Source organism: Mustelus asterias, chromosome 5, assembly GCF_964213995.1.
Source record: "Mustelus asterias chromosome 5, sMusAst1.hap1.1, whole genome shotgun sequence".
NCBI lineage: Eukaryota > Metazoa > Chordata > Chondrichthyes > Carcharhiniformes > Triakidae > Mustelus > Mustelus asterias.
Window position 1 is genome coordinate 8,099,340 of NC_135805.1, and position 14,175 is coordinate 8,113,514.

Genomic DNA, 14,175 nt, shown 5'->3' on the forward strand with positions numbered 1-14,175 from the left:
TATAAAAAACTCCCAACAGGGTGACCTCTCCTTTCCTGTTTCTAACCTCAGCCCAAGCTACCTCAGTAGACGAGTTCTCATCAAATGTCCTTTCTGCCACCGTAATACTGTCCTTGACCAACAATGCCACACCTCCCCCTCTTTTACCACCTTCCCTGCACTTACTGAAACATCTAAACCCCGGAACCTGCAACAACCATTCCTGTCCCTGCTCTATCCATGTCTCCGAGATGGCCACAACATCGAAATCCCAGGCACCAACCCATGCTGCAAGTTCACCCACCTTATTCCGGATGCTCCTGGCGTTGAAGTATACACACTTCAAACCGCCTTCCTGCCTGCCAGTACACTCCTGCGACTCTGAAACCTCATCCATGACCTCACTACTCTCAACCTCCTGTGCACCGGAGCTACAATTCAGGTACCACCCCCCTGCTGAATTAGTTTAAACCCTCCCGAAGAGCATTCGCAAATTTCCCCCCCAAGATATTGGTACCCCTCTGGTTCAAGTGCAGACCATCCTGTTTGTAGAGGTCCCACCGACCCCAGAAAGAGCCCCAATTGTCCAGGTATCTGAATCCCTCCCTCCTGCACCATCCCTGTAACCACGTGTTCAACTGCTCTCTCTCCCTATTCCTCTCCTCACTATCACGTGGCATGGGTAACAAACCAGAGATAACAACTCTGTTTGTTCCAGCCCTAAGCTTACACCCTAACTCCCTGAATTTCTGCCTTACATCCCCATCCCTTTTCCTACCTATGTCTTGAGTGCCTATGTGAACCACAACTTGGGGCTAGTCCCCCTCCCCCTTAAGGATATCGAAAACACGATCCGAGACATCGCGGACTCTGGCTCCTGGGAGGCAACACACCAACCGCGAGTCTCTCTCGTTCCCGCAGAATCTCCTATCTGTATTTCACATCTGTCTTCACCCATGAGAATGAGGAGGTAGTTATGGAACTTGGGGAGAGCGACTGTGAGGCTCTAGAGAAAATTATCATATGGAGTGACAAGGTATTGGAGCAATTGGCGGGCTTAAAAGTGGACAAACCTCCAGATCCGGATGAATTGTGTCCCAGGTTGTTGTGGGAGGCAAGGGAGGAAATTGCAGGGACTCTGACCCAAATTTTTAATTCCTCCCTGGCCACCGGGGAGGTCATGATGCGGAGATGTTGGCGTTGGACTGGGGTAAGCACAGTAAGAAGTCTCACAACACCAGGTTAAAGTCCAATATGTTTATTTGGTAGTACAAGCTTTTGGAGCGTTGCTCCTTCTGCAGGTGAATGAAGAATTGTGTTCACAAACAGGGCATACATAGACACAGACTCAATTTACAAGATAATATTTGGAATGCGAGTCTTTACAGCGAATCAAGTCTTTACAGGTACAGACAATGCGAGTGAAGAGCACAGCTTAAGCATAGCTTAAAGAGGTGGGAATTGTCTCCAGCCAGGACAGTTAGTGAGATTTTGCAAGCCCAGGCAAGTCATGGGGGTTACAGATAGTGTGACATGAACCCAAGATCCCGGTTGAGGCAGTCCTCGTGTGCGGAACTTGGCTATCGGTTTTTGCTCGGCGATTCTGCATTGTCATGTGTCGTGAAGGCAGCCTTGGAGAACGCTTACCCGAAGATCAGAGGCTGAATGCCCTTGACTGCTGAAGTGTTCCCTGACAGGAAGAGAACACTCCTGCCTGGTGATTGTCGAGTGGTGTTCATTCATCTGTTGTCATAGCATCTGCATGGTCTTGCCAATGTACCTGCAGCGTATCAGTACACAACGTTGGCCGAGTCGCAAGAGTATATACCGCGTACCTGTTGGATGGTGTTCTCACGTGAGATGATGGCATCCATGTCGATGATCTGACACATCTTGCAGAGGTTGCTGTGGCAGGGTTGTGTGGTGTCGTCGTCACTATTTTCCTGAAGGCTGGATAGTTTGCTGCGGACAATGGTCTGTTTGAGGTTGTGCGGTTGTGGGGATGGCCTTGGAGAGGTGTTTGTCTTCATCAATGACATGTTGAAGGCTCCGGAGAAGATGTCGTAGCTTCTCTGCTCCGTGGAAGTACTGGACGATGAAGGGTACTTTGTCCGCCGTGTTCCGTGTTTGTCTTCTGAGGAGGTCAGTGCAGTTTTTTGCTGTGTCGCGTCAGAACTGTTGATCGATGAGTTGAGCGCCATATCCTGTTCTTTTGAGTGCGTCTTTCAGCGTCTGTCGGTGTCTGTTGTGATCCTCCTCATCTGAGCAGATCCTGTGTATACAGAGGATTAAGGAAAATCCCAAAGCTTTTTATCCTTGAACAGTATGTAATAGAACCAACAAGGGAGCAAGCTATCCTAGATATGGTCTTGTGTAATGAGACGGGAATAATTAATGATCTTGCAGTTAGGGATCCTCTTGGAAGAAGCGGTTACAGTATGGTTGAATTTAAAATACAGATGGAGCGTGAGAAGGTAAAATCCAATACCAGTGTCTTGTGCTTAAACAAAGGAGACTATAAAGGGATGAGGGAGGCGTTGGCTAAGGTAGACTGGGAGCAAAAGCTTTATGGTGGGACAATTGAGGAACAGTGGAGGACTTTCAAAGCGATCTTTCACAGTGCTCAGCAAAAGTATATACCAGTGATAAGGAAGGACTGTAGAAAAAGAGATAATCAGCCATGGATATCTCAGGAAATAAAGGAGGGTATCAAATTGAAAGAAAATGCATACAAAGTGGCAAAGATTTGTGGGAACCTAGAGGATTGGGAAATCTTCAAAGGTCAGCAGAAAGCCACGAAAAAAGCGATAAAGAAAGATAAGATGGATTATGAGAGTAAACTAGCTCAGAATATAAAAACAGATAGTAAAAGTTTCTACAAATATATAAAATGAAAAAGAGTGGCGAAAGTAAACATTGGTTCTTTAGAGGACGAGAAGGGGGATGTAATAACTGGAAATGAGAAAATGGCTGAGGCATTGAACAGGTATTTTGTGTCGGTCTTCACAGTGGAACTCACAAATAACACGCCAAAAATTGATGACAGGGAGGCTATGGCAGGTGAGAACCTAGAAACTATCATTATCACGAAAGAGGTAGCGTTGGGCAAGTTAATGGGGCTAAAGGTAGACAAGTCTCCTGGCCCTGAGGGAATGTATCCCAGGGTACTAAAAGAGATGGCGGGAGAAATAGCAAATGCATTAGTTGTAATTTACCAAAATTCGCTGGACTCTGGGGTGGTTCCCGCAGATTGGAAAACAGCAAACGTGACGCCACTGTTTAAAAAAGGAGGTAGACAAAAGGCAGGTAACTATACGCCAGTTAGCTTAACTTCTGTAGTAGGGAAAATGCTTGAATCTATCACCAAGGAAGAAATAGCGAGACATCTGGATATAAATTGTCCCATTGGTAAGACGCAGCATGGGTTCATGAAGGGAAGGTCATGTTTGACTAATTTGGTGGAATTCTTTGAGAATGTTACATATGCAGTGGACAATGGGGAACCTGTAGATGTGGTGTATCTGGATTTCCAGAAGGTATTTGACAAGTTGCCACACCAAAAACTGCTACATAAGATAAAGGTGCACAGTGTTACGGGTAATGTATTAGCATGGATAGAAGATTGGTTAACTAACAGAAAGCAAAGAGTGGGGGTAAATGGGTGTTTTTCTGGTTGAAGGTCCTGTGCGGTGAAGAGGTCTTGTTCGAACCTATGCATGAAGGTGTTGGCATATTGAGGTGCGAATTTGGTCCCCATGGCTGTTCCGTGTATCTGGATGCAGAACTGGTTGTTGAAGGTAAAGATGTTGTGGTCCAGGATGAAGCGGATGTGTTGTAGAATTGCATGTGGAGTTTGGTAGTTGTCGACGTTGAGTACTGAGGCAGTTGCAGCAATACCATCATCATGGGGGATGCTGGTGTAGAGTGCCGAGACATCCATTGTGAGGAGGAGCGCTCCTCGTTCAACTGCTCCATGTGTGCTGAGTTTCTGTAGGAAGTCCATAGTGTCGCGACAGAAGCTGGGGGTTCTTTGTACAATGGGTTTCAGGATGCCCTCGACGTAGCCAGAGAGGTTCTCATACAGGGTCCCATTGCCTGATACGATGGGACGGCCGGGTGTGTTGGTCTTGTGTATCTTCGAGAGGCAGTAGAGATCTCCAATGCGGGAAGTACGTGGGATGAGAACACGGAGGGTGCTCTGAAGGTCCGGATCAAAGGTCTTGATCAGTCTCTTGAGTTGATGGGTGTGTTCTTTGGTCGGATCTGCGGGTAACTGTCTGTAGTGTTCCCCGTTGTTCAGTTGTCAGTACACTTCTTTGCAGTAATCTGTTCTGTTCAGTATGACAGTGGCCCCTCCTTTGTCTGATGGTTTGATGATAATGTTGCGGTTGGTCTTGAGAGCGCGGATGGCGTTGCGTTGTGTTTGGGTGACGTTCGGGGCTGTCTTGAGAGTGCAGCTGATGAATCTGGCATTGATGCCAGATTCATCAGCTGTATAGGCCCCCAAATAGTAATAGAGATGTGGAGGAAGAAATTGCAAAGCAGATTATGGATACGTGTGGGGGTCACAGGGTAGTTGTCATGGGGGACTTTAACTTTCCAAATATTGATTGGAACCTTTGTAGGTCGAATAGTTTGGATGGGGCACTTTTTGTGCAGTGTGTGCAGGAGGGTTTCCTGACACAATATGTGGATAGGCCGACAAGGGGTGAGGCCACATTGGATTTGGTACTGGGAAATGAACCGGGCCAAGTGTTAGATTTGGTTGTGGGAGAGAACTTTGGAGATAGTGACCACAATTCGGTGTCTTTTGTTATTGCAATGGAGAGGGATAGGGCCGGACGGCAGGGCAAGGCTTACAATTGGGGGAGAGGTAATTATGATGCGATTAGGCAAGAATTAGGGGGCATAAGATGGGAACAGAAACTGTCAGGGAAAGGCACTGATGAAAAGTGGAACTTTTTCAAGGAACAAATACTGGGTGTCCTTGATAGGTATGTCCCTGTCAGGCAGGGAGGAAATGGCCGAGTGAGGGAACCGTGGTTCACAAAAGAGGTGGAATGTCTTGTGAAAAGGAAGAGGGAAGCTTATGTAGGGATGAGGAAACAAGGTTCAGATGGCTCGATTGAGGGTTACAAGTTAGCAAGGAATGAGCTGAAAAAGGGGCTGAGGAGAGCTAGGAGGGGACGTGAGAAGTCCTTGGCGGGTCGGATCAAGGAAAACCCCAAGGCTTTTTACTCTTATGTGAGGAATAAAAGAATGACCAGGGTGAGGTTAGGGCCGGTCAAGGACAGTGGTGGGAACTTGTGTATGGAATCAGTAGAGATAGGCGAGGTGATGAATGAATACTTTTCTTCAGTGTTCACCAAGGAGAGGGGCCATGTTTTTCAGGAAGAGAAGGTGTTACAGGCTAATAGGCTGGAGGAAATAGATGTTCGGAGGGAGGATGTATTGGCAGTTTTGAATAAACTGAAGGTCGATAAGTCCCCTGGGCCTGATGAAATGTATCCTAGGATTCTTTGGGAGGCGAGGGATGAGATTGCAGAGCCTTTGGCTTTGATCTTTGGGTCCTCGCTGTCCACGGGGATGGTGCCAGAGGACTGGAGAGTGGCAAATGTTGTTCCTCTGTTTAAGAAAGGGAATAGAAATGACCCTGGTAATTATAGACCGGTTAGTCTGACTTCGGTGGTTGGTAAATTGATGGAAAAGGTCCTTAGGGATGGGATTTACGACCATTTAGAAAGATGCGGATTAATCCGGGATAGTCAGCACGGATTTGTGAAGGGCAAATCGTGCCTCACAAATTTGATAGAATTTTTTGAGGAGGTAACTAGGTGTGTTGATGAAGGTAGGGCGGTTGATGTCATATACATGGATTTTAGTAAGGCGTTTGATAAGGTCCCCCATGGTCGGCTTATGATGAAAGTAAGGAGGTGTGGGATAGAGGGAAAGTTGGCCGATTGGATAGGTAACTGGCTATCTGATCGAAGACAGAGGGTGGTGGTGGATGGAAAATTTTCGGACTGGAGGCAGGTTGCTAGCGGAGTGCCGCAGGGATCGGTGCTTGGTCCTCTGCTCTTTGTGATTTTTATTAATGACTTAGAGGAGGGGGCTGAAGGGTGGATCAGTAAATTTGCTGATGACACCAAGATTGGTGGAGTAGTGGATGAGGTGGAGGGCTGTTGTAGGCTGCAAAGAGACATAGATAGGATGCAAAGCTGGGCTGAAAAATGGCAAATGGAGTTTAACCCTGATAAATGTGAGGTGATTCATTTTGGTAGGACTAATTTAAATGTGGATTACAGGGTCAAAGGTAGGGTTCTGAAGACTGTGGAGGAACAGAGAGATCTTGGGGTCCATATCCACAGATCTCTAAAGGTTGCCACTCAAGTGGATAGAGCTGTGAAGAAGGCATATAGTGTGTTAGCTTTTATTAACAGGGGGTTGGAGTTTAAGAGCCGTGGGGTTATGCTGCAACTGTACAGGACCTTGGTGAGACCGCATTTGGAATATTGCGTGCAGTTCTGGTCACCTCACTATAAGAAGGATGTGGAAGCGCTGGAAAGAGTGCAGAGGAGATTTACCAGGATGCTGCCTGGTTTGGAGTGTCGGTCTTATGAGGAAAGGTTGAGGGAGCTGGGGCTGTTCTCTCTGGAGCGGAGGAGATTGAGGGGAGACTTAATAGAGGTTTATAAAATGATGAAGGGGATAGATAGAGTGAACGTTCAAAGACTATTTCCTCGGGTGGATGGAGCTATTACAAGGGGGCATAACTATAGGGTTCATGGTGGGAGATATAGGAAGGATATCAGAGGTAGGTTCTTCACGCAGAGAGTGGTTGGGGTGTGGAATGGACTGCCTGCAGTGATAGTGGAGTCAGACACTTTAGGAACATTTAAGCGGTTATTGGATAGGCACATGGAGCACACCAGGATGGTAGGGAGTGGGATAGCTTGATCTTGGTTTCAGATGAAGGTCGGCACAACATCGTGGGCCGAAGGGCCTGTTCTGTGCTGTAATGTTCTATGTTCTATGTTCTATGATGCACCTCCTGACGGCTTGGGCACATATGTCGAGTTGTGGGCAGCGGCCTTCCGGAGGAGTCCAATTCGATTCTTTCCTCTTCGGTTGCTGCACCGCGGATCTCTCTGTCAACTGTTCTGGTTCATTGGCTGTCTCAATAGGTTCGTTGTTGGCCTCTTGGAGTTTGTGGAAGAACTCCCGCAGCCTCATTCACCTGATGAATTCCTCTCTGTCCGCTGCGAGACTGATTGGGTCCATTTTGGTGGTGGGGCAGAAATTGAGCCTTCGGGGAGGTGCCGCAGGACTGGAGTACAGCTAACATGGTCCCACTATTTAAGGAAAGTTGTAGAGATAAGCCAGGGAACTACAGACCAGTGAGTCTCACATCTGTGTTTGGGAAACTACTGGAGAAGATTCTGAAGGAGAGAATCTATCTCCATTTGGAGCGGCAATATTTGATCAAGGATAGTCAGCACGGTTTTGCCGGAGGGAGGTCATGCCTAACAAATTTGATTGAATTTTTTGAGCATGTAACCAAGTGTGTGGATGAGGGTAGTGCAGTTGATGAAGGTTACATGGATTTCAGCAACGCCTTTGACAAAGTCCCACATGGGAGACTTATTAAGAAGGCTAATGTGAGGTGATGCACATCGGATATAGGGTGATCTGACAAGGTGGATTCATAATTGGCTTAGCAGTAAGAGACAGAGGGTGGTGACAGGTGGCTGCTTTAGAGACTGGGGGCCAGTGACCAGTGGTGTACCACAGGGATCCGTGCTGGGCCCCCTATTGTTCGTCAGTTACATAAATGGCATAGATGACTATGTGGGGGGTACGATCAGTAAGTTTGCCAATGACACAAAGATTGGCCAGGTAGTTAAGAGTGAGGGTGAGTGCCTTAGGTTACAGGAAGGTATAGACGAGATGATCAAATGGGCGGATAAGTGGCAGATGGAATTTAATCCTGAAAAGTGTGAGGCGATGCACTTTGGAAGGAGTAATTAACAAGGAAGTATACTATGAAAGGTCTGACACTGGGAAGCTCCGAAGAACAAAGGGACCTTGGCGAGTTTGTCCATAGATCTCTGAAGGTGGAAATGCAGGTAAATAGCATGGTGAAGAAGGCATATGGCACACTCGCCTTCATCAATCGGGGTATAAATTACAAAAGCAAAGGTCATGATGGACTTGTATAGAACTTTGGTGAGGCCACAGCTGGAGTACTGTGCGCAACTCTGGTCGCCACATAATAGGAAGGACGTGAACGCACTGGAGGGGTGCAGAGGAGATTTACCAGGATGCTGCCTGGGATGGAACATTTAAGTTATGAAGGGAGGTTGGATAGGCTTGGGTTGTTTTCTCTGGAGCAGAGAAGACTGAGGGGTGACCTGATTGAGGTGTTCAAGATCATGAGGGGCATGGACAGGGTGGTTAGGGAGCAGCTGTTCCCCTTATTGAAGGGTCAGTTACTAATTAAAAGTGAGGGGTGGGAGGCTTAGGGGGGATTTGAGGAAAAACATTTCTACTCAGAGCGTGGTGACAGTCTGGAATGCACTGCCTGGGAGGATGGTGGAGGCGGGATGCCTCACATCCTTTAAAAAGTACCTGGATGAGTAGTTGGCATGACATAACATTCAAGGCTTTGGGCCAAGTGTTGCCAAGTGGGATTAGGTGGACAGATCAGGGCATTTCATGCGTTGGTGCAGACTTGATGGGCCGAAGAGCCTCTTCTGCACTGTAGTATTCTATGATTCTGTGACTCCATTACATTTGCCTAACAGGTCAGGATGAGCCAGAATATCCTCCGAGATAGCAGCTCTGACAGTGCAGTACTCCTTCATCACTGCACTTAAGTGTCAACATGGATTATGTGCTCAAGTTCCTTGAGTGAGGCTTGGACCCAAACCTTACAACACAAAGAACAGAGTGCTACATTGAGCAATGGCTGACACCTATATTACTGGGTTTTGAGGATACCCCGATAGGAGAAAATGGAGAAGTCTGAAATGTTAGATGAAAAATGTACAAACCTTTTTGTACCTTTAAGACTTGATTATTTGTAAAGACTGCATTCCAATCAGTATTCTGTAAATTGAGTTTGTGTCTCTGTATGCCCTGTTTGTGAGCATTTCTCCACTCCACCTGACGAAGGGGCAGCGCTCTGAAAGCTAGTGGCATTTGCTACCAAATAAACCTGTTGGACTTTAACCTGGTGTTGTCAAACTTCTTACAGAGAAAATACTGACAGGGCTGCAGGAAAAAGGCAACAGAGTGGAGCAAGCTGAGTAGTTCTTACTGACAACAAGCCAAATGCCCTTTATCTCGAAGATAAAAGTAAAATACTGCGGATGCTGGAATCTGAAACAAAAAACTGAAAATGCTGGAAAATCTCAGCAGATCTGACAGCATCTGTGGAGAGAGAATAGAGCCAATGTTTCGAGTCTAGATGACCCTTTATCAGGGCAGGCTCTGGGGCCATCCAGGGTCATCCAGACTCGAAATATTGGCTCTATTCTCTTTCCACAGATGCTGTGCTATTGCTAACCATTCTAAAATGCTATGAGCATGATCAGTTCAGTCCGACAGCTGGGACAGTAATGGCATAAAACATTGAAGAAACAGAATCTAAAAAAATATAGAAACACAATGGCCGACATTTTCTGGCTTCCTACAATGGGTTTTCCAGTGGTGGAAGTGGGTCGCCATTAACAGCTGGCTTCCCCGGCAGCATGGTTGGCAAGCACTGGAAATGGCAATTGACTTTGGTGGGACCGGAAGATCCCATTGGCAGCCAAAAGCTAGCTGCCTGCACCTCTGGAAAATTCCAGCCAATGTAACATGCAGTCATCTGTTAGCACACAGCAGAATATTGAAGAAATGAGATAAAAATCAATGCATTGTGTGCTGCCATCTCATCAAATAATGCCAAATTTCTCATGATAGTAGCAATTTATACTCGAGGGGAAAATGAGGATGTAACTGGTTGGCAAATTGCCTCTGATTGGCCAAGTTAAAAGCACGGTGAAAGCAACACTGAACTATAGGCCCTGCAATGTCACTGAGCACCAATCTATTCTAATCCCTACTGCACTCAAATCTGGTAAAGGTCACATTTTTCTTTCTGGGTATGCAGACTGTATGTTTGAAGACGTTCCAATGTTTCAAACTATTCACTGGACACTGTAATTACAATGTCATCTCGAGCGATCTCCTAAAATCTGATCTATTGCTCTTTGGAATAGGGCTGGTGCGAATACAAAGAACAAAGAACAGTACAGCACAGCAACAGGCCCTTCAGCCCACCAAGCTTGCGCCGATCACGTTGTCCTATCAAGACCAACCGCCTGTGACCCTCTATTCCCCGCCAGTTCATGTGTCTATCCACAAAAGTCTTAAATGTCACAAAGTCTTAAATGCCTCAACCACCTCACTTGGCAGTGCATTCCCACCACCCTCTGTGTAAAGAACTTCCCCCACACATCTCTATTGAACCTGTCCCCTCTGACCTTGAACTTGTAATTATCATTTCTACCTTGGGAAAAAGCTTCCAAACTTATCTATGCCCCTCATAATTTTATTAACTTCTATCAGGTTGCCCCTCAGTCTCCATCCAGGGAGAACAATCCCAGTTTATTCAATCGCTCCTCAAACATAATACCCTCCGGACCAGGCAACATCCTGGTAAACCTTTTCTGCACTCCCTCCAAAGCCTCCACGTCCTTCTGGTAGTGTGGTGACCAGAATTGGACACAATATTCCAAATGTGGCCTCATCAATGTTTTATATAACTAACATAATTTGCCAACTTTTATACTCGATGCCCCAACCAATGAAGGCAAGCATTTTCTTCACCACCTTTTCCATCTGTGCTGCCACTTTTAAGAATCTGTGGACCTGTACTCCCAGATCTCTCTGTGTGTCTATGCTCCAGATGGTCCTGCCATTTACTTTATAGCTCCCACCCAAATTGGATCTACCAAAATGCATCACCTCGCATTTGTCCGGATTAAATTCCATCAGCCATTTCTCCAATTTTCCAGCTATATTCTTTGACAATCTTCATCACTATCTGCAACTCTGCCAATCTTAGTATCATCCGCAAACTTGCTAATCAGACCAGCTACGTTTTCTTCCATGTCATTTATATACATTACAAACAACAGAGGTCCCAGCACTGATCCCTGTGGAACACCACTAGTTACAGACCTCCATTCAGAAAAACACCCTTCCACCACTATCCTCTGTCTTCTATGGCCAAGCCAATTCTGAATCCTTCTAGCTAGTTCACCCTTGATCCCATGTAATTTAACCTTTTGCCTGCCATGAGGGACCTTGTCAAATGTTTTACTAAAGTCCATGTAGCCAACATCCACGGCCCTTCCCTTGTCAATCATTTTTGTCACCTCCTCAAAAACTAGTGAGACATGACCTCCCTCGTACAAAACCATACTGTCTGTCACTATAAGACCATTGAGTTCCAAATGTGTATCAATCCTATTCCTAAGAATTTTCTCCAACAATTTCACTATCCCTGACGTCAAGATCAATGGCCTATAATTACCCGAGTCATCCTTGCGACCCTTCTTAAATAATGGGACAACATTGGCTACCCTCCAATCCTCTGGAACATCACCAGTGGCCAACGTGGAAACAAAGATTTCTGTTAGAGGCCCAACAATTTTTCTCTCGTCTCCTTCAGGAATCTGGGATAGATGCCATCTGGCCCTGGGCATTTGTCTACCTTAATACTTTTTAAAACAATTAACACTTCCTCTCTCATAATGATGACTTGTTGTAAAGTGTTTACATATCCCTCTAGACACCATTAATCAATGTGTCACTCTCCTTTGTGAATGCCGATGCAAAGTATTCATTAAGGATCTCACCCACTTCCTTTGATTCTATGCATAATTTCCCTCCTTTATTCTTGAGTGGACCAAAGTTTTCTCTAGCTTGTTTCTAATATATGTACATAAGAACATAAGAAATAGGAGCAGGAGTAGGCCATCTAGCCCCTCGAGCCTGCCCCGCCATTCAATAAGATCATGGCTGATCTGAAGTGGATCAGTTCCACTTACCCGCCTGATCCCTATAACCCCTAATTCCCTTACCGATCAGGAATCCATCTATCCGTGATTTAAATGAGGTAGCCTCCACCACTTCAATGGGCAGAGAATTCCAGAGATTCACCACCCTCTGAGAGAAGAGGTTCCTCCTCAACTCTGTCCTAAACTGACCCCCCTTTATTTTGAGGCTGTGCCCTCTAGTTCTAGCTTCCTTTCTAAGTGGAAAGAATCTCTCCACCTCTACCCTATCCAGCCCCTCCATTATCTTATATGTCTCTATAAGATCCCCCCCTCAGCCTTCTAAATTCCAATGAGTACAAACCCAATCTGCTCAGTCTCTCCTCATAATCAACACCCCTCATCTCTGGTATCAACCTGGTGAACCTTCTCTGCACTCCCTCCAAGGCCAATATATCCTTCCGCAAATAAGGGGACCAATACTGCACACAGTATTCCAGCTGCGGCCTCACCAATGCCCTGTACAGATGCAGCAAGACATCTCTGCTTTTATATTCTATCCCCCTTGCAATATAGGCCAACATCCCATTTGCCTTCTTGATCACCTGTTGCACCTGCAGACTGGGTTTTTGCGTCTCATGCACAAGGACCCCCAGGTCCCTTTGCACAGTAGCATGTTGTAATTTTTTTCCATTTAGATAATAATCCAATTTACTATTATTTCCTCCAAAGTGAATAACCTCGCATTTGTAGAAAATGCCTCGGGATTCTCCTTAATCCTGTCTGCCAAGGCCATTTTGTAACCCCTTTTTGCCCTCCTAAATCCCTGTTTGAGCTCTTTACTATTTTCCCTGCATTCTTCAAGTGCTTTGTCTGTTTTTAGTTGCCGAGACCTCATGTATGCATCCTTTTGCTTTTTGACTAGATTTGCAATTTCTCTGGTGATCCATGGTTCCCAAATCCTGCCTTCCTGTCCTCAGGCACATGCCTTTCCTGCACCCCGATCAACTACTCGTTAAAAGACTCCCACATGCCAGGTGTGGATTTATGCTCATACAGCCTCTCCCAAAAAATAGCCTCCAAATTCTACCTAACCCAACTGTAGTTAGACTTCCTCCAATTTAGCACCTTAACCCTAGGACAACACTTGTCCTTTTCCATGAGTATCCGAAAAGTTACGGAATTGTGGTTACTGTTCACCACATGTTGCCCCACTGCAACTTTGATCACCTGGCCAGGCTCATTCCCCAGTACTAGGTCCAGTATAGCCCCCTCTCTAGTTGGACTAAGAACATAAGAACATAAGAAATAGGAGCAGGAGTAGGCCATCTAGCCCCTCGAGCCTGCCCCGCCATTCAATAAGATCATGGCTGATCTGACATGGATCAGTACCACTTACCCGCCTGATCCCCATAACCCTTAATTCCCTTACCGATCAGGAATCCATCCATCCGCGCTTTAAACATATTCAGCGAGGTAGCCTCCACCACCTCAGTGGGCAGAGAATTCCAGAGATTCACCACCCTCTGGGAGAAGAAGTTCCTCCTCAACTCTGTCTTAAACCGACCCCCCTTTATTTTGAGGCTGTGTCCTCTAGTTTTAACTTCCTTACTAAGTGGAAAGAATCTCTCCGCCTCCACCCTATCCAGCCCCCGCATTATCTTATAAGTCTCCATAAGATCCCCCCTCATCCTTCTAAACTCCAACGAGTACAAACCCAATCTCCTCAGCCTCTCCTCATAATCCAAACCCCTCATCTCCGGTATCAACCTGGTGAACCTTCTCTGCACTCCCTCCAATGCCAATATATCCTTCCTCATATAAGGGGACCAATACTGCACACAGTATTCCAGCTGCGGCCTCACCAATGCCCTGTACAGGTGCATCAAGACATCCCTGCTTTTATATTCTATCCCCTTCGCAATATAGGCCAACATCCCATTTGCCTTCTTGATCACCTGTTGTACCTGCAGACTGGGCTTTTGTGTCTCATGCACAAGGACCCCCAGGTCCCTTTGCACGGTAGCATGTTTTAATTTGTTTCCATTGAGATAGTAATCCCATTTGTTATTATTTCCTCCAAAGTGCATAACCTCGCATTTCTCAACGTTATACTCCATTTGCCATATCCTCGCCCACTCACTCAGCC